Source organism: Lutjanus erythropterus, chromosome 10, assembly GCF_056507025.1.
Source record: "Lutjanus erythropterus isolate fLutEry1 chromosome 10, fLutEry1.hap2, whole genome shotgun sequence".
NCBI classification, from domain to species: Eukaryota; Metazoa; Chordata; class Actinopteri; order Lutjaniformes; family Lutjanidae; genus Lutjanus; species Lutjanus erythropterus.
Window position 1 is genome coordinate 30,756,307 of NC_139326.1, and position 20,079 is coordinate 30,776,385.

Sequence of the window (20,079 nt, forward strand, 5' to 3'; positions counted from 1 at the left end):
TGATGTAAACCACGCCCACCTCTGGTCTTCTATTTGGATACAGATGCAGATACAGATAATTTTGTTGGTTGAACAGATACAGACAAAAATAATTACCTCTCTGTGCACCTGTAGTTTTTAGCAGGTTAAGGTAATATCTTTTGCTCAAAAGCAGCAACTAAATAGTATAATACTAACAGTAACTGCACATAAATTATTTCAGGCATTCTCAAACACAGGGCTGTGGCCCACCAAATTTTTTACGCACACACACACACACACACACACACACACACACACACACACACACACACACACACACACACACACACACATATATATATATACTTCAATTTCCAGTAGCAGTATCACTGATGCATTTCTCGTCTGTCCATATTTGCCATAGTTTAGGCCTTTACTCCTGTGTGAAAAATATCAGAACATACTGTAGGTCACTGTCTCGCTTCATGAGTGCTACACACACTGGAGGTTCCTATATTTTGTTCCACCAGCACTGCTGCCCATATCCCATCCTACCCCCAACCTTGTCCACCCTGTAAAGTGCCATTATAAAAATGTCAAGGGGTCCCACTCTCTCGTCCTGCCTGTCAAAATCATGTGCCATTATGCAAATCAGCGTGTGAACACACACTCTCAAAGATTTACATAGCCTATATGGGCTATAGGCGATGGTGAATTCAGATGATTACAGAATTAATCCTACAGATACATATTGCGTATGTACATTTATGAAAATGAAGGAATATTTTACATTTGCCCTTGAAGGTTAAAATATTATCACTGCATTAACATGTATGTGGCGGCGGTGGATCAGGAGGTAGAGCAATAATCACAGGGTTGGGGGTTCGTTTTTCTGTCTCCTCTTGTCAACACATTGAAGGGTCTTTGGGCAAGAAAGCATCTTTCATGGCAGCTTCATTGCCACTGGTGTGTGTGTGTGTGTGTGTCTGTCTGTTTGAAGTGCACAGAGATGTCATTATTTGTATCTGTACTTCTTCAACCAACAAAATTATCTATCTCTTTATTCAGATAGAAGACATGAAGTGAGTGTGGTTTAGGTACAACGTTGTCTAATGTTGTAATTGCTAATCTAATATTCTGAATATTTTCCGAATAATTATAAGCAATATTTGGATAGAAGAAATATCTGTTTCCATTGTATTACTTGTGATCTCCTAAATAATGGATTTAGATTCAGGTGCATCCCTGGTGTGTGTGTGTGTGTGTGTGTGTGTGTGTGTGTGTGTGTGTGTGTGTGTGTGTGTGTGTGTGTGTGTGTGTGTGTGTTAGAGGTGCACAGAGATGGCATTATTTGTATCTGTATGTGTTCAACCAACAAAATTATGATTAATGTCCCCATTTCCTTATAGAAATTACAGAAACATTACCCAGCACAATTGAAACAATACACAGAGTGGAAATTATCATTTCATTATCATTATAATAGTCTCAAAATTATTTAACATTGGTGTTTAATTAAATATTTCCACATCACCATACTGTACTTGACATCTATCTCTTTCTCTCTTTTTATTTCTAATTAAACTTTAGTTTGCCTTAGGTTTTATAAATAGTCTGAAGCCCACCACCACCACCTCCAGTGTAAATGAGCCATATTGAAAAATCAGATGTAAAAGTATAGAAAAATATCCTTCAGTTGGAGAGAATCGTCACGTGTTAGAGGTGCACTGAGATGTCAATATCTGTTTCTGTTCAACCACAAAATTGTTGGGATAGATAAAAGAAATATTTGTCTACATCGCATTATTTGTGCAACATATTTGGATTCGCGCGCAACCGTAGTGTGTGTGTGTGTGTGTGTGTGTGTGTGTGTGTGTGTGTGTGCGTGTGTGTGTGAATGGGTGAATGACAGGCAAATTGTAAAGTGCTTTGTCAGTTAAGGTACAAAAGCACTATGTAAGTGCAGTCCAATTACCATCATTTTAATAACATAATCATTGCTTTTTTTTCCTCTGTCTGAAGGTTGATTTCTGTTTAGATTCAGCATTCGTGTTTACAGCATTTTGCCTATTTTCTCATTTTTTCAGCACAAAAAGAAAAAATTCTTTACTGTTAATTCTTCAGTATATATAAAAAAATGTTCTTAAATAGTAGACATTTAAAGACCACAAAACTAAATCAGAATTTGAAGCAAATAGATAGATGAAAAAACTCCAAATCTGTTTGGCCTTCAGTCCACTTCAAATCAGTCAGACACACGCTCAGATTTGAATATATGCTTCAAGTTAAGAGGATTTTCGTCCATTGATACTTTTTATTGAAGAGATCATACTAAATGGTCCAATGCCAGCACCCTCTTAAATTGGGTTTAAAGTGATTTTCTCAGTGACTATTAGATAGAAGTGCATATGCGATTTTATCCTTTTTACATTTCTTAACTCTTTCCTCTTTCACTGGTCTTAAATGTCTGCTGTGTTTGAATTGCAGCGTCTGGAGTGGCTTTGCAGTTCTGCAGAAATGGAAATAGTGTGCGTGAGAAAAGAGGGAAAGAGGGACATAAGAGGCAGAAATATGTAATTTTTGGTGGAAAGCATGAATGTGCTTGAAGTGGAGGTCAGCCCTATAATGTAACCATTTGGAGGGAGGATCATTAAAGCCATTTACCGTGACTTTCACTGCTTTGCTTCTTAAGTAATGACAGAGGTCTTCCTGTCGAGGGTAAGTGAAAAGAGTTATGTGTATCCTCATGCTGCACCTGTGCTACACAGAACGTTTCATGGCAGAAAAGGACAGGTAACTTGGCTGCTCTATGACACATCAGGGTATCCATTAGCTGCAGGAGGAGAAAAAGACAGAGAGAAAGAAATAAGAGATCGGGCCTTCTGTTTTGACAGCCCTGAACCGGAATATTGCTCCATTGTTTGTTTCTGGGAGCAGAGGAGTCATGGATGTGGTTTGAGTGACAGTGAGTTCGATGTACGCTGACATGTGGAGCTGCTTCACATTTCCTCTAATTGCTCCGCATTGCCCGAGCTTGGCACACATGTAGAGCATGGTAAGAGGCGCCGCTTTTTAGGTCGAAACAGAGGGTGCTGTGATTTGGCATACAAAGAGAAAAGAAGGCATGAGGTGGGGGGGAGAGAAGAAGAAGAGCGGGAGGAGGAGGAGGAGTAGAAGGGCTTGAAGAGGAGGTATTCTATTATTCCTGATAGACTACTCTGAAGGACAGAGAGGTGATGGCCTTGCTTGTACAACTCTGTGGCATAATAATGTCCTGCATTAAATCTCCGGCCAGTTAAAGCAGAGATATAGTGCCAGCATGCCAGATATATGACATCAGGTGCGTTCGACCAATCAGGTGTCAAGCTATCTCAGCAGTGAGCATTTTTCCATTGAAAAGATGACTGTGGTCACTGGTAAAAAGACACTCAAAATCAGTTCAAAAGTGAACGTTTTCTCTGACTATTTGAATCCATTTATTGGAGGGATGTCATTTTTCATCCTCTGCTATGTGCAATTAAAAGTCTATCATCTCCTTGGAGCCTAATTAAGAAGCTACATTGAAATATGTCAGTTGAAAGCCAGAAAAAAAAAATGTCACCCAAGCAGTGCCCTGGAGCAAATACATCCAAAAGAGGAAATACATTAAACATCACAGTCCACACAAATGAACTCATGGAAAAAACATACATTAAACATTTAAGACATCACAGATAAAAAACATAAGGAATATACGAAAGAATGTTTATAAGTTAAAACTCTTGCTAGGAACTCCACAGAGGGAGTTTGCAATAGATTTCCCAGCAAAAACTACAAATCCCTGATACATGGCATCCTACCAATATGATGTTCCACGATGTTTCCTTGTTTGCGTTTTAAACATTGATTTCTGTGTTAATTTAGTCAGTAACAGGGTTAAAGAATTCAGTGTTTTTACCTTCTGTTGGCTGTTTGGTGGTGTGTGTGCACCATTCGGAATTGTATTTTAATTGACTTTACTGATATGATGGAGGTTTGGATTGTAAAACTTTTCATGGTGAGAGTAGAAGCTCAGCAATCATCCTGTCCTCGACTGTCAACCAATCAAGGTGGAGGTACAGGCTATTTGTGCCATTTGGACACTGGAGAACAAAATCTTCTTTTTTGTCAGTCTTTGTAACATATCCTGGTGTATATACCTTCTGAACAGTCTAAGTTGTAACTAATATGTTTAAGTGCTTTTGCATGCGTGTTAGGCAACAACAAGAAGCATAATTTCTTTATTCTACATTTCTACACTTCTACGTTTCCAATTATGATATGTTGGAAGCTTCTTGTTGGCAGCACACAGCCTATATAGTTTGCATCTCAGTACATTTTATGTGAAACCTTAAATATGTCTTAATGTAGGCAAGATTTTTTCTTGGTCTTACAGTGTGTTTTTAAGGTTGGCCTCATCTCACCTTTTGCATCATAGCTTTTTGTTTGGATGAACTTGAGTAATGAGTGGTACAATACTTCTCAGGTGTTTTAAGGAAAAAATTGAAAGGAGATAATACAGTTGTGCTCCTACGCTCGATTTCTGACAGTCAAAGGGATTTAAATGCAATAAGAAACTGAACTTCAACGGAGTAATTTCAAAATTGGCCAAATTTATGACATATTTTGTGTTGGATTCTAATTCAGTTTTCATCTGGTGCTGACATTATTTTTTAAGTGACTATTGTCCTGCATGTATGCATTAAAATGCATAGATTTATACTTTAGTCTCTTAATCTCTCAAGGGGGACAGGCCTCCCACCCCCCCACACAAGTGGGGCTAGGACTCATGAGCTCTGTATTTCTAAAGTCCTGGCTACGGCTCTGTTTCACACTAATCAATATCATCTCTCTGTTAACTAAAAACTAAATAAATTAATCAGAATAATTAAATAAATTTATGTTTTGTGACATGGTGAGAGTGAAAAGAGGTCTTAAACTATCAGACCGAATATTAACCAGTTGTCAATTAGAGATCAAATCCTGGTTTAGGTTTTATGGAAATAAGCAAATGTAGAAACAAAGACGGGGGAACAATACAGTGGCATATATGGCGTCAGTTTTGATTCATGGTGTGCTGAAAAGCACTGAGATTGGAGGAAATCCTTGCAAGGGAGGGAAAAAGCCTCTATCCTTGCTGATGCTATTTTAATTAAATAGTTGCTAGGTTACATCGTGCAGAACGACAGGGGTGGGTGGTGTGGCACAGGCGCCCGGGCGAGTGGAATGGCGTGTGAGTGTGTGTGTGTGTGTGTGTGTGTGTGTGTGTGTGTGTGTGTGTGTGTGTGTGTGTGTATGTGTATGAGGGGACATGTCCCTGAACAATGAAAGCACATCCTTTTTTTCCACACCCAATCTATAATAAGGATTTCAAATGTGAGACATATTGACATGAAATACAGTGAGAGCGATTTTACACTCGCTAAAACTCTCCCGCGCTCTCCCCATATTCGTCTGCCTTTTTTCATTTTTCCCTCACAGATCAGAGGGCGGGGGGAAGCCCCCTTTCATCTCTGTGACAGTGCTTTTCACCTCCACTGGTGACTTACGGAAGACTAGTGCTCCCAGTGCACCCTAGGATGCCAGACGGTGGAGAATGCCACGGGCCTGTGTGCCCTGGCAACCGCTCTCGTTTCAGATACCCCTCCCCAACACACGCATACACATGCACACCTCTTCTCCCATCCACGCAGCGTCCTTTAGTTCTCCACTCCATCCAGCCTCCATCCAGGACTCTGACCACACAGAACCCCAGACAGGGCACTGATGGATGGGGATGGAGGCAGCAGAGAGTCCCTTGATGTTGGAAATAAATCTGACAGGCCCTACTGGATAAGGCCAAGCATAATCTTTCCCATTGACTCCAGGCCGGAGTGTGTGTGTGTGTGTGTGTGTGCGTGTGTGTGTGTATTTGTCCTTTTTTCCCACACCCTTTTTCTTTATTTCAACCCTCCCTCGTCTCTACCTCAGCCCTTCTTTTCCTCCTCCACTTCTTCCCTCTCTGCCAGCAGAGATAATGCCATAATTTACAGCTGTGCATTGTAGAAGATGAATGATAGTTGCTTTTCTTGCTTAATATGCATTCACCACTGCCAGATAATAGTCTTTTTGTAGGAAGAATAAAAGAAATACCTTCAAAAGGAATTGAGCATTTTTATGTTATATTCTCCCCCTAATGTGCTAAAAGTGATATATAATTCTCAGTCTTTCATTAGAAACAAAATTGATAATGATGAAAGTGTACTACGTTTTTCTATAGCTGCTCCTTTTTCATATTCTTGAGTGAAATATTGGAGGAAGAAAAAAAGTTAGCTTTTCAGTTTTTTTCCTCCCATAGTCTCTTGAGTGTATATGGGGCTGAAAAAGTGGGGAAAAAAGACACACGCATGCACACACACACACACACACACACACACACACACACACACACACACACACACACACACACACACACACACATACACACACACACAAATAATTTCGTCTTTTGCAAAAACATCCACTCTTGATGCATACACAGCATAAATATGTATTCCATGTCTCAGTCACAAACAGCTATTTCTCTTTTTACGTTCCCTTCTGTGTTTCCCCTGCCGACAGTGTAGTCGAGGAGACTGGAGATATGTGTGAGAAGCCGGGGGTCCATGTAGTGTCCAGACAGGCTTTCCCCTCGGGACCTCCCCTAAGTGACTCCAGTGACCCTCCTCAGCGGTCGGCGTGTGCTCCAGCAGGTCGCAGCAAGAGGTCAGAGGTCGTCTGAAGCAACACGGTGTCAATATGTGACCCTTGTGCAGACAAACAGGATCAAACGGCAAATTAACTCTCTGAACAAGGTCAGGGTTTGAAGTTTGGTGGAAGGATTGACAAGATTATTGACCTCAAGTACAATTATTCATGGTTAGTTTCCGAATTTGGTTTCCTCTTAAAATATGACAGTTTTTTTTTTATTTTGGTTTTCTTTTCAGATCTCAAAAAAAAAATACACATTCTTGTTAAGAATATACATAATATAATATACAGACTATAGACTATATACATGAACACACATTTTTTTTTGCAATGATCCCTCAAAAGTGGTTAATACTTGTGACAAAGATATATTTTACAGTATTTTACAATTAGAGATGTAAGAAAATATTGACACTATTGTGAGTATTGTGTTATGTTTTTTTTTTGTTGTTTTTTTTTTTTTTACTGTATTTCAGTGTGAGGCAGAAAAAATGTAACAATTTATGCTGCAAAAAAATTGCATTTGTTTTAAAAGCTGATTTGTCTTACATTCTATGTGAACATATTCTTACACAACTTCACTTACCTCACAATGACTTGTGTATTTTGAAAAAGTAAAGACGTTTGTGTTTGGGTGATCTTTCATTTTTGCACATTTTATAAACCGTTTATGCTGGAAAATGTCGTTTATGCTTGTGTGGTCTGTTTTTACATGGTTGCTTAGTTTAGGGACCACCAACCTATCAGCATTGACAGAATATCCTGTAGCCAGACACACACACACAACTTCTCACTTAAAAGTCAACAAAACAAGGATTCAAACTAAGTAGATTTTGATTAATTCTTAAAAAAGGTCAGGACAGTACAGATCATGAAAAAAAAACACTTTCATACCTCTAACACAAGTTGTTCTTGTTTGTTCGTTTTCAATAAATGCAGCAGCAGATGTTAAATGTGTCTTCTGTCTTTCTGGTGGTTAGAGGGTATAACTGAGCATGTGCACGATTAGTATCATCACTCTAGCATGTCTCTGAATAGAGGAATAAGACTTGTTGCAACTGTGCCCAGTCTACCCTACATAAGAGTCAGGTAAGTGGTGGGTACTATCTATAAATTAAGCCATTGTATATTGTTTACTTGTCAGGAGCTTATATTATCCTGTTTATGATATAAATTGTTGGTGCTTGTTGTTACAATGTAGGATTTGGGGACCCCAGGAAGTATAGCTAATGGGGATCCTAACAAACTAAACTAACGATAAAAATTAACAGAGAAACCCAAAATATGGTAAGATAGGATATTATTGTTGAACTGGCCCTTTAATGTCACACACTATGCCATCTGGACTCAGTGAGACACAAACATAATGCTCTATATTTACATTTACACTGCATGTATATCACTATCATCAGAACCTGCAGTACATGTGTAAGGAAAACATTCACAGTTATCCAGAAACCATTCATGTTGTCTAAGCTACAAGCTAACTGACGGGTTTTCTCTCCTTTATCCAGTGTAATGTTCCAAATTTGCAGCCTTCATTCCAATCAGTTTTACATTTCCTGAAAGCAGCACGGAGTTACATTGTCTTAATTAGAAACATAGGCTGGTTTTACAACCATGTGTGGGAGGACCTGCAGGTTGAAGTGCTGCGTGAATGCAATGTACATCATCAGCCTAATATAATATAACACTGAAAATTAAGTCTGTTGGACCTGAGGCACGCAGAACAACAGGATCCCCGAAGCAAAATGATGCAGGTTTCACTCCTGAGTGTGTGTGTTTATATAAGCGCATTTGCTCGAGCATAGAACCACCAAGGAAGCAATTATAGAAATATGTTTGTTACTGTATTCATTCTGTCTTGGGAATTCATACTTTTCAGTCATGTGACATGCACCGTGACCTGGAGGGCAAAAACTATGGGCCAGCATGGCAGTTCACACCGGACTCTCCGTAGAGATGCAACACAAGCTGCTAACATCTATTCAAAAATAGCTGATCACCTCTCAACTAAAGAAAAACAAAGATATGAAAACAAACTGCAAGTTTTGGGCACTTGCGATCCATATACAGCACCATATTTGAGACACTAAAGTCCCTGCCAGAGCTCCACTTTGGTGCTGTTTACAGTTATCTTGTGGAGAATCCTTCACCTTACATTGCTCATCTGGATGAAAGCATACAAAAGTACAGACAGTTATGTATATTACATCTGGATGGGTCAATGAGTACTAATTAATTAGCTATCTAACATTAACCCTTGAGTTTTAGTTGTAGTCAGTGTTGTAGGGCAGTAATGACAAGACAGTATCTTTTTTATAAAGTTAACATAATATCTCATGACATAACTCTAATCAAAACTTTGGTAAAGCTTTTGGTGTAAATACGCATTGTTTGCCCTCGCCTACAGAGGCACATTTAATGGCACAAATCCACAATCTCCTCCTGTCTGGGTTTACTTTGTCAGACAGGATTCTATAGAAACAGCCCAGGTTAGTGCATCGGATCACACTTCCATACAGGCATGACGTCACGTGAAAATTATGAATAGAAAACAGAAAGAGAAAACGTGATGTAGGCTGCAGCAGCTCCCTTTTGTCCTAGTTTGAGCACCACATTCGCCAAAGTGCATCAAAGTGTCAGCAATTCAAACATGAAAAATGGATGAAGACAATGGTGCATTTCTCACAATTTTTCTAATAAACTGTCAATCAAACCGCTCCGTGAATGACACTAATATCATATGATGCAGCATCCCATATCAAAGATCTCATCGATGCTCGTTCCCCCTTTGGCACAATCTGAGGCCTGTCCTCCCCTCTTATTATCACCATCATCATTCGGACATGAAAGGAGAGAAACAAGTGCTGCACCATTGCCAAGGAGAAACCTTGATCTCGAAGCATTTGCATTCGCCACCTAGTTCCACTGGATGTATGAACGCGTTACCGAGGCGCTCTCTGATTGGATGGCACTGAAAAAGCTGGCATTCTACTAATGCTCAAAGCAAGCATGGCTCTAAACCCCCTCCCCCTTCCCACAGACACTGTCACACTCAGCTGGTGGCACTAGGGGGCAGTCCACTCTGTTGGTTGCTGTTGTTGAGGAGGCATCTACAGTAGGATTTTCATCAAGAGAAATAGGACACAAAAATGTATAAATCATTTATTCATTCATGTTGATGCCTTTAAAAAAATCTATTGGGTCTTCAGCTTAATGTCCTGCTTTTTCACCATGACAGACATTAAGCTGTGCCGCTTTTGATAATTAATTTGGAATGTACCATTAATTTGTTGAAGAGTGAAGCACAATTTTCTAGTAAATCATGGATTACATAAACAATACACAGAATACAAGGGCGCTTCAACATTGGGGGGGACACATATTAAGCAGAAAAAAGAAATTCTGAGCACTTCATGTGCTTCATTCTGGTGATTTTTGTGCATTAAATTAAGCATTTTCTGCATCAGTTTATAGTAAATTAGGGCTGGGCAATATATTAATATTATGTTGTGATATGAGACTACATCATCTTAATTTTTGGACATCGTTATATTGTGATATGGCATAAGTGTTGTCTCAGTTCCTGATTTTAAAGGCTGCATTACAGTAAAGTGATTAGGTTAATTTTCTTAACCTACCAGACTGTTCTAGCTTTACCCACTTAATTATTATATCCACATTATTAAATATTATTTATCCAAAATCTAATTGTGTTAATATTTTGTGAAGGCACCTACAGTCATCTTTACAGAAATATCGATATGGAGGTATTTGGTTAAAGATATTGTGATAATCTCTATTACTACTCTAACAAGTGTATTTCAGTAGTAGTAAAAGTAATTAAATGTTTTGCTTTAGCCTATTTTTGCAGGTTATAACAACTTGAAATTTCATCCTGTTCTCTTAACTAGTTCTTATTTCAGTAAAAGTACATCAGTTAAGATTTCTTTATTATCTGACGTTGTGACGTCCACGTCTCCTCCAGATTTTTCACCCTGCTTTGACCCACCATTTTATCTTGGTGAGTTGTAAAGAAGGTTAAGTTTAATGCAAGACGAAATTATGTTTTGTGATCAAATAATGTATTATGTTAAATTAACTTAAATTGTGCTGTTTTAGTCTCCATAAACTCACTGAACAAAACCAACTAATGTTGAGTTATGCTATTTACATTCATTATATTTAACACAGTACATCTGGCTCAAAGAAACTGTGTTCATCTAACTTGTTCTAACTTAATTCGACAAAACTTCACTCATTTGTGTTACCATTTGAAGTATTTTTTTTAAGTTGGTCCAATTATTCATTCTTTTTTAGTTATTTGGCATGTGAAGTTGTGTGAGACCTGTTGTCAAGGAACCAATGTTGTAAAAGTGAATAAAAATGGAATATAACACAGTAAAACTCTTCTGCAAGCAGTTCGTCAAAATAAAAGTCTTCTGCTACTTTCATGTTTTTATTGTGCAGGACAAATGCAAGTGTTCTAAATACTGAGGCGGACCTGCCCACTCCATCTATATACATTTGTTTGTTTGGGTGGGTGAATATTCCTTTCTAGAGGAGTGTAAAGCCAAAGTTAAATGCATCTTAATGATACAATATGACATGACTGATGTAATATATATGGAGGCTCCTTTAATATGCAGGCCAGTGTTTCTGAATACATCTTTTGTTACTGTGGAGAATGTTAAGCTGCACTCTGATCACAATACATTTCAGTTTAATCCTCAATAATATTAAAAAAAGGCCAAGATGTATTAGGAATAATAATGCTAAATATATTGAATTAAAAAAAGGGGGAAATGTCGCTGTTGGTTTACATTAAGCGTCAGAGAGAAGCAATTCATTTAACTGCTAAATACGTAGACACACATGTGCACACACACACTTCAAGGAGCTGTATTGTAGCAGTGTGTCTGCGTCTATCAGGAGGCTGCTGATTAAAGGCCTGCAACAATGAAGCATGGAAACCCCACAGGAACAATGTTCATCTGGAGATGAATTAATGTAAGAGCAGTGGTGATTACCACGAGGGCAGTCAGCCATTTCATATTTCGAGCCGCACGAGTGCAGTGGACCTCAAATTTTAACCATGACGAGATTTAAATGTACTTTGCATGGCGAGAATCTCTCTTTCTTTTTTTTTTTTTGTCCCTCCTCACCATTTTTTCCCTGCTTTGCCCTGATAACTGGTGCACGTTTAACTCAATTAGGTCACAACACACAGACAGCTTTATAGATGAAAAATATTTGGGGGATAGTAAATGATGAATGGGTCAGAAAATGTGTGTGTGTCAATAGGATAATATGTACAAAAGTAATACTGTAAAAGTACACTGTACACCAGAACACTGTAAAAATAATCGCTTTGTTTAAACTTCAGTGACCTTATTAAATTTGAAGTGTAAGTAGACATGGACTGAATTCAGTACTCATATATAGTGCTGCAACTAACAGTTATCTTCATTGTCGATTAATGTAGATTACTTTCTCAATTAATTAGTCAGGTGTTCATTTTTCCGTTTTTTTTCCAAAGCTCAAGATAACATCCATAAATGTCCTCTTTTGACCACAAACCAAAGATATTCAGTTTAGGGGTAAAGAAACCTGAGAATATTCACATTTTAAGAAACTGGATTTTACCTGTTTTTCTTGAAAAATTGCTCAAACCAATTTAACCAGTCATCAGAATAGTTGGCAATTAATTTAGTAATTAACTAATACTATAAATCAAACTATAAAACCATAAAGGGTCTCTGGGAAGTTTCAACTCTCAAACAATGCATGCTGGGAAGTCTGCTAATATGCTGATCATGTTTCTTTAGAAACTTAATTAAATGAGTTGATTGAACTCTCTGTAATACATTTTACTTAACACATCATTTCAAGTCAAAAGACTTCAAGTTAGAAGAACTTGTGTTTACAAGTTCTGAAGTTTTCTGTAAATAAATACCAGAAATTTTACATTTAATTAACTTGAGTGAATAAAATGTGTATATTGACATTAAGTTAGTGAGGAAAGATTAGTTGGTTGTGATATTTTTTAAACTTTTGTTTGTTAATATGATTTTTAAAAAAAATCCCAACTCATGTTCTCCATTTTTATTATTAAAAACAACCTTCTCAATTTTGTATTCCATTATGATTTTTCTCAAATGTACCCTGAAAACATTGTGTATTGTACCTGTATTTACTACCTTTCAATAAACTCCACTTTTATCTCAATTATCAATAAAATTGTTGTTTCAACATTGAATTGTGTCATTGTGTTTCTCTTTTCTGCATTCTTTTATGCCTCTTTGTGGAATTTATGGACAATTTTGAATATTTGATACCAGTCGTCTCGCTGCAGCTGAAGACGCTTAAATGTTCTTGTGCTACCTCCTCAGCTGTTGTCATGGAAATGAAAAGATGATAATTGCATGTATTACAGTTAAGGTGATTGCAACATGCTGATCTCAGTCAACCAATCTGTAATTGGTACTCGATTCAGCAGGGGAGCGCTTCTGTTTTTCTTATCTTTGTTGTAATTTTGGTGGTATTGCTGTAAAAAGAAAGTAAAAAAAAGTCTTTAAAAAAACTGGTCAGGGGAGTTCAGACAATGCAAAGTGTTCTCTTTCAGGCCATTCATGATACAAGGTCAGGTCAGTCATGAAGTCTGGCTGCTGCTTCTCACAATCCACATGAGGGTGGGATCACCATTCTGTGTCAGACAGAAAGCCCACCATTATAGAGACACCCCTCCAGAAGCTTCTCAGTTCTTCTGGCTGTGTTTGGGGACCGAATGGGCGGGGGTCTCTGCTCCCCTTCCCGAAGCGGAGCTCCATGCCGCTCGGTGGAGAGAGGGACCCCGGTGAATAGGCCCCACTCAAGAGGAATAAAGGAACCTCTCCACTGGTTTGTTTTGGAAGCTGTCTTATTGATCTGTCTACCTATGAATGAATGCATTGGCCCAGTTTTCCCGCTCATGTGGACAATGGCACTCAAGGCCTGTATTAACTGGGCCTATGTTATTCCCAGAGAATGGCGTGCATTAAGAGGAGTTTGGGAGCGTTTGTCATTTCATCTCTTTATCTACTCCACTAACCTTTCCCACAAGAATAGAGAAGCCAAACTAGGAGAAGCAAATCGATGGCTACTGACTGCCTAAATCAATGCCAGTTTGCACAAGGACATATTTCATAAGTAGACTGATACTGAAACACAATTACAGCATTATTGAGCACCATCATTCAAAGACTATTAAATTTGGTAAAAAAAAAAAAAAAGACTCAATTTTAATCTTTTCTGAGACCTTGAAGACCCAAAAAGGAGCCGGTGTAAATTCAGAGAAAAGCTTGAAGGCAATGGTTGCACTGCTTTGGAAAGAAGACCTGTATATGTACTGTCCAAGTGCAAAATTAAACACTAAAGCCTTAAGAGAGGGCCATGTGTGATAAAATATTTTGTAAAAAAAAAAAAAAAAAAAAAGAGGAAAGGAAAGGAAAGAAATAGAAATCAGGATCTAACATGTGAATTTGATTATCATCACATCCTTCTTTCACATTCAAGAAAGAACTTCAGGACAAGGCCGTACCACAAAACACAGCTCTGCAGTAAAAGCCAAAGGGACATATAAACTACTCCACTTTAATCAAGTTCCATTCCAAGGACTTTCACTCCTGTTGGTGTAATTTGGAGGAATGAGTTTCAACAAGGAGAGACGGACAGAGTCAATCACAAACAAGTCTTTGGTGAGGCATAATTTCTTAAGTCATTTTCTTGTGTGGGACACAGTGTCATCAAACTTCAATAGAAATACTGACTTGCTGTAATTCTGGTAATTTATTGACCTACAAAACTCATCAAAGTGAAGATCAATATATGTACAGTGCATTCATGTGGTGATGGAATAATTGGAAAAATGATTTCCTGAATGAAAGGCCCCTCAAGACAGAACAACAACTTGGAAAGTCGAGGAAAATTTTATTACTTGAGTTGCCAAGATGTTGTCTGTTGACGTCATATATGAAGAAATATGGTGTATGAGAATAAAAGTTTGGTTGATAACTTTTTATTAACTAATTTATTTACATTTTTTGGTCACATGTACTTTGTAAAATACTATGATGTAATAGTTGCAACTGTTAGTTGCTGTCTACACAGAGTGACCTAGATTAGTTACAAGTTATTTATTAGAATTAAACCTGAGAACAATTCTGGTAGTCTACAAACAGATCCAGTGTATAATAATATATAAGTATATAATAATTCAGTCTATAATTTACCCTCTACCCTTAGTAGCATCCATGTTGTTTCCATTTTAGAACTTAAAAGCACATGAACACACTGATGTCAGGATTACAACTTTCCATCTCAAAAACTGGGATCATCCGAGGAGCATGTGAATGCACCGTCAATATCCAAGCTCAGTTTCTCTCTTAAGTCACCTACAACATTTAATGATTGTGACCAAAATACCCATCTGAGATTTTAACTCCTATAGGACTGCGAGCTGACAGTAAAAAAAACCCCCACAAATGGTTAACGGGACAGTTCAATCCAAAATTACAAATGTTTATTTTTTCTCTTATCTGTAGTTTCTATGCAGATTGTTTTGGTGTGATTTGAGTTTTGGAGATACTGACATGTCAAATATAATTGGACTAGATAACAGGAATAGCTCGATTCATGTCTGATACTGATATCACAACCTTGAGTATCTGCTGACACCAATTTATTTTTTTGTGTTAAGTGTTAATAATACCTTAAATGTATGAACCTAATATCTGTTAAACTTGCTTGACTTAGCCATATTCTACGCCCCTAAAGGAAGGACCACATACCTTATAACATGACTCGGTTATGCAATACTGCTGCTATATTTTTTTATCATTTATCATTTAATTTTTCACACACAGAATTTTTAAGTGTTTTTGATTGGTCACCTCCATTCAAAATGAAAATAAATATTGGATATCCGATCCAGTGATTTTAGTCAGTACTGGACCAATACCGATACAGAGCAGCAGATCGGCTCATTCCTACCAGAAAGCAGTCAGCTTGTGGTGGTCAAAGCACCAAAATGAAAACACAACACACACGTCTCTTTCCTGAAGTCATTATCCGACTCCTGAAGATAATCCGCAGACCTGGTTGTGAGCAGTTCTTTCCAGTAGAAAGAAAGAAGTTCCAGTAGATTCTACTGCAGGAAGAAAACAGTTTCTATATGAAACTGCTCACAAGGTCTGTGGATTGTCTTAAGTCACGATTTCTGGAGAGAGACACTGGTGCTGAATTCCTCAAATGTATTTTTGTGGTGCTTTGAGCACCACAGGCCCAGTGCCATTTAGGTCCATTACATTCAAGAGAAGGCGGACATCTCTGCAGGTGATATTTCCAAAACTCACACTGCAACTATCTAGTTGGATGAATAGCACTACACGTAAGGGGTAAGGTAAGGGGTTTCTCAAGTATATTTGCTGAGTTTTTAGGGTTTTTGTGAACACACAAATAACAAAGAGCCAGCAAAAACACAGGCTACACAACTGGCATTAATAATAATCGGAAAAATATATAGATTCTCTTTAGAAAAAATAAACAATCAAAATATAACAGTCAAAGTTCAGATGACAAAGGGCCATTGTGATTGCAATATCATCAGCATAAAAGGGGTGTGCGTGTGGATCCATAGTCAGTCAAATATAATGCTTGCAAGTGTTGAAGCCACCATGGAGTTGATGCTGAAGAGTGGATGTACAGTGTCCATATTTTCATGAACTGTCCTTTGAATGAGTGCAGTAGGCATGTCAAGCATTCAAGAGGAAACATTCCAAGGAGCTGCTTTGCTTTGGAAGGAGGTTTGTCATTTATCCATGAAAAAAAGATTTTCTTCCCAGCAGCATAAGCAAGGATATTGTACAGTCTGCGAAAACTAGTATCCACAGTTACATCTTGACTCAGAAGCCCGAGAAGCAAAGAAAATGGGTTCATATACAAGGCTGCACCAAATATTTTTTTTTTCCATATCTTGCATTATATCTATCCAATATGCTTGAATTTTGGGACAAGACCACACGCAATGAGCGCAGGTCCCCACAGAGATTTTACATTTTAGGCTCAAAGGTGAAACCCGAGGCTTCATTTTGTGTCTTTTGCTGGGAGAGATTTGCAAGTGGTGCGGGATTTTAAATTGTAAGTCTTACACAGCTGCACACAGATGCCTTCTTGGTATGATCCCATATCACATCCCATTCATCCTCATCAATATTTACACAAAGTTCATTTTGCCACATCTCTGCAACATCCTGCGCATTCAGCACACCACTCTGGTTTAAGACACTGTAAAATCAAGTTCTTGTTTTTTTGGTTGGAGCAAAGGAGAAGTAACAGCTCTGTTGCTGATAATTTGGCATTGATGCTGAAAGTGTTTTTTTCTAGATCTGGGATCTCAAATTTGATGGTATCAAAAAAAAAATGCCTGGGGAGATTATATTTTTTGCGGAGTTGCTCAAGAGACATGAGGGAAGCGCTATTGAATAAATCACCTAGTAAGAAACCAGGGTTACCTTGAACTGGGATCAGTAAAGAGGTTAAATTAGATCTCCCCTCAAGTTTTTTGTTGTAAACCACACCGTAGGAGTATTGGACTATTAGATTATTGTTACAGAGGCTCCTTCCCGATTTTAAAATCTTACAGAACAGAAGGCTCAGTAGGGAGCCAGAGGTTTGTGACTTTTCTAGGTCCAGCCAAAAAGAGGTAGGATCCTCCTTAACCCATTCTTAGATGAGATGCTAGTTGGTACTGTCTGATATTGGGGACATCCAAACCTCCTTTTTATCTTCATTTGTGTAATTACAGAGATCTAATGTACATTATTTGCTCATTAGATGTTTATTAACTCATGGGAACCCAGCCTCTTATTGTATTTGACCCAATATATGATGAATAAAATGCACTGTGCCATGAATGTTCTCATACCTTTTGGTACAGCTCGTACCACTTCTTCTGGCCTGTTTCCTTCACCTGCAGGCCAGGCTCCAGTGCTGGCAAACTTCCTCAGGTGGGACATCCACTCTGGATCTGCCATCGCCTTGCGTGATTTTGTTTCTTTAACACTGCCTTTGGTGACATTGGGGACTAAATAAAGCACGTACATCTGATGATCAGTTTTTTTTTCAATAGTTATTGCCCAAGTTTCTGTCAGATAAATAATAGTTTGGAATATATGAACTAAAAATATCATGTAATAAATAGCTGAATCAATGTGATTTTCAGGCTGGACCACAGAATGACAAACACACAGCTTTTAGCCTTGAGTTGAAACAAATGTCTCATCAGCTTCTTCTGTCTTCAGCAAAGTGCCAGAGAGCAGCGTGCCATTTCTTGCTTAACAAGGCCTTCCATGGCATCCATGTTGAGAAAATTCGGGAGCCAGCACTCAAAAAGTCCAAAGCATTTCTCCCCTCCATGTTCTCTGGAATGTTAAAGCTAGGCTAGGCAACATTGTTTTGGTATCACTGAGAAATAATTTCATAATATCCTTTCAGCATATTGTAAATCAAGTGGTCTAAGACAGAACTACACTTCTGCACCTCCTCTTGTCTCGGTTTTCAGCATTCATAGAAACTGGCCTGTGACAATAAACTTAAACCAATCACAGGTCTTCTTAGACCGGGGGCTCCTATTGGCTGTTAAACTAGTGCACTAGTGCGCGTACACATGTTCCTTCAGTGAGACCCTGAATCACTGGATGAAAGTTGCTATGAATGGAATTATAATAAAGACAATCTTTAAAAGAGTATAATGAGCAACATGCTCAGCCTAGGAGTTTGTCAGCTCATTTAGTTATTTATGACTTCACCTTCAGTTGAGTTCATTCACCAAGGGCCAAGAGGAGGCAGAGATACAGAGCTGACAGACAGCTGCTCAGAGCTGGGGAGCTCTGTAGGAGAGGGTCAGTGGCAGAGTGGAGCTTTTGGAGGAGAAAAAACAAAAACAAAACAAAACACCAGAGTCACTCTGATGCCGATTCCTTTAATGGCAGGAAGGGTGCTCAGAGTGTATGTTTGAAACTTTTGGAATTAAAAAAAAAAAGGGATTTATTTTCACACTTGCGTTTCAACCCTTTGCAGCAACAATGAAGAAACTGTGGGCCAGCAGACCAGCTAGACAAGAGCTCAGTGTTTGTTTCTTTAAACTTTAAGAATTAAAAGGTGGATTTATTTTCACGTTGCTTGTAAACCTGTGGATCCCGTTCCATCTCAGTGTCATTTTCTTCGTTCTCACAGCCATGTTGTGGTAACGTTGTCCAGAACTGTTCTGAACTCATGCTACTGCCCTGATATTAGAAAAATGAACCATATTTCAAGCAAGAATCATAAATATGTGTTGGATGATTACAGAGCTCCTGTACAACTCTCCTAAGCTGTAATCACATGACCCCCAAAATATGGATTTTTGATTTTGAGATCAATTGTCCCTTTAAATCCTTGCTTTGAATTTTCCAGTAGGTCATAACAAATACATACCTAAAGTGCCAAATGCTTTAAAGGTTCATAAATGACTCCATCTCCCTGTTATGCCCCTGGTAAGGCTAAATGATAAATTAAAAAGGACATAGTAAAGAACATAATTTATTTAAGACAAAATCTAAAGCAGAAATAAATACATGAAAGAACAACAATGTGTGTAATTTACTTTGTGAACCGAGCAATGAATAATAAAACACTTTGAGTGGTAACAAACAGAAGAAACAATGCCTGTTTAGGCCACTGATTTCTGAGTATCCCAGCTACTTCTTAACAGACCATTAATTAAAAAAAAAAAAAAAAAAAGATTAATCTGCAACTGATTTGTCAAACACATTTTTAACTGACTTCATGCACTCCAATAACAAAATAAAGTGTTTGCTGTTAAAATTAGAAATGTTTACAGGCCTCAACATGTGAAATAAATACAAAAACAAAGACAAATCAATCAATAAAAATAGTCATTAGGACAAATTAGATGTTTTGAAAGGTAGATTTAACAGATGGTAGTAATGAGTTCAGGAAGTGCATGGGGTGGGAAGGGGGTTAAATCAACTCACCGTACAAATCATTTTCATGAAAACAATCTAGAAATTAGGCAGGATTGATACATTCATTATGTGCATATTCCCCATCATCTCAAACACACACAAGTGAAGCTAAGACCTTCGACATCAGGAGTTTAAAAATCTGATATGGTGCTGCTCAACTTTGAAAAATGCTTTGTGTACAAAACTCATAGAGCTGGAATTCATAAATTACAGCTCTATGATATAATAAACGTACTGACAAAATGAAAACCGCCAGATTGTGTGATGTGTAATTAATCTGGCATCACATACCGTACATTCCTGA